Source organism: Microtus ochrogaster, chromosome 24 (assembly GCF_000317375.1).
Source record: "Microtus ochrogaster isolate Prairie Vole_2 chromosome 24, MicOch1.0, whole genome shotgun sequence".
Taxonomy (NCBI): Eukaryota; Metazoa; Chordata; class Mammalia; order Rodentia; family Cricetidae; genus Microtus; species Microtus ochrogaster.
The window spans coordinates 23,474,995-23,477,572 of record NC_022024.1 but is presented as its reverse complement, the minus strand read 5'-3'; positions in this window follow the sequence as shown (position 1 = coordinate 23,477,572).

The window sequence follows — 2,578 nt, the reverse complement described above, 5'->3', positions numbered from 1 at the left end:
GTTTTTATTTTAAAAAATAAGAAGGAAAAAGTCCCTCCCGCTGCATCAAGGCTGAGCAAGTTATCTCACCATAGGGAATAGGTTCCAAAAAGCCAGTTCATGCACCAGGGAGAGATCCTGGTCCCACTGCCAGGGGCCCCTCAAACAGACCAACTGTTACCCAGATTCAGAGGGCCTAGTTGCGTCCCATGCAGGCTCCCCAGCTGTCAGTCCAGAGTCTATGAGCTCCCACTAGCTTGGGTCTGCTGTCTCTGTGAATTTCCCCATCATGGTCTTGAACCTCTCTTCTCCCTTGTTCAAATGCTTCCTCTTCCCTCTCTTAGACTGCACTCCAGGAGCTTGGTCCAGTGTTTGACTGTGGATCTCTGCATCGGCTTCCATCAGTTACTGGATGAAGGTTCGTTCTATGGTGACAATTAAGGCAGTCACCAATCTGATTACAGGAGCAGGCCGGTTCAGGCACCCTCTCCACTATTGGAAAAGCTTAAACCTCTAGTGGACTTTCCTTTTTGTGTTCAACTATAATCTCTATTTGTTATATGAATTACTATTTAATTAGAATATATGTCAGTGCACAGTCTTTCTGTTCCAGGGTACATATCTAAATATCTCAAGTTACTAAGTTATCTGTTGATAGTAAATTTTCAACATCTACCAAAGAAATATTTAAAGAAAAATATCAGTCAATAGTGGAATTACTGCTAAAGAAGTAACTAAAGAATTAGATGCACAGTCTCTAAACTGTAATGGGATCTCCACCTCTTCATATCTTTATATAATGTATTTACCATCTATGGATTTTTTTTAATGTTTTGGTAGTTAAATTTAGGACCTCATGCATACTAAGCAAAGGCTCTACCAAACAGCTACACCCAATGCTTCTTTTTGGTTTTCATTTCACTCCATTGCCCAGGCTATCAGCAGCCTGGCAGGCCTTGAGACTGCAATCAGTCCACCTCAGAGTCTTGGACACTTAGAATGGCAGGCCGGATCCACCAGAGACATTCTATCAAGTCTGAGAGTGATACAAAATGCAATGCATCTGATTCTCAAAAAGCTGTAATGAGAGGCTGGAGAAGAAGCTAAGCAGGTAAGAGCACTAGCTGCTCTACCAGAGAAACCAGAATCAAATCCCAGTACCCACATGGCAGCTCACAACCCCTTGTGGCTACATTAATGGGGCATCTGCTTTCTTCTGGTCTCCATGGGCACCAGGCATGCATGTGGTCCACAGACAGTCTTGCAAGCAAGACATCCATGCCCATAAAAATTAGTTAATTAATTAAAAATCAATAATAAAACTGGACATGGTGGACCAGCCCTGTAATCATAGCCCTAGAAATCAAAGCAGGAAAATCAGAAGCTTGAAGCTGGCCTCAGTTAAACACTGTGAGTTCTAGGCTACCCTGACTTCTATGACAAGACTCCAACTCAAACAGAAACAAAATAAAGAAAAACAAACAACTAGAATTCACCATAAGTGCATAATGATAAATATTCCTATATTTATGCAAATACTTGAAATGAAAATGTTAATAATAATAATCAAATAGGAGATATAAACCAGTATTACATAAGGAAGTCACTTATGAACACACTCAATATAACAGAAGCAATGAAATTTATCAGTTGCAAATACTACCAGTGGTAGACTCTGGGTTCAAGTATATTTGTTTTCTTCTCTTTGTGGGTAATTTTTTTGTTTATATTTATTTTTGAACTGTTCTACAGTGGATATAGAAGAGTGCATAACTTTTAAACTAACAAATCAAACAAACTGCGCATGAAGGAAAGAATGGGGAGCCCCTAGGGAGGCATGCTGATGGAGAACCAGGATAGAAAAAGGCATGGATAAAGAGAAGCCTGGGCAAGAAAATACTGTCAAGGTGAGAAGTGAATGAGCCTTCTAACATTGGATGCCAAGTGGTCCTGAGTTCAAAGTCAAGCTTCAAGTTATAAATACAAGCAAGTTCTTTAATTTCTTCAAAACTGTCTCATCATACAACTGTTTTCAAAGGCATGCTGTTGAAATCATGAGATAGTTATGAAAAACAATTTGGTAACAAACGATGATGATACTGATGTCACCTTCTGTGATGTGATAGAGCCTTTATTATTCATTAACATTAGTAACGCCCTACATTTCATCTAAAGTTCCTGCAGCATTGTAGCCCAGGGGAAGGAGCAATGAAAACCTAGCCTTAATATCAGAGAATATACCCCAGTAGAACCCATAAGCTCCTATACAAATCCAGGACTCCAGATACATGTCTATAGACAATACCTCCTTCCATATCTATTAACAGCACCTCATCTCCATTTATTATAAGCAACAATTCATTCAACTTGTACATCATGTTGGCTTTATTAATTACTTTTACACTGTTTCATAAGTAAATTAATAGAATCAAGAATGACACAATGATACCTTGGATCCGATGATAAATGTGCAGAGGTGTTTTTTTTAAGATTTATTTATTATGATGCTTCCTCTTCCCTCTCTTAGACTGCACTCCAGGAGCTTGGTCCAGTGTTTGACTGTGGATCTCTGCATCGGCTTCCATCAGTTACTGGATGA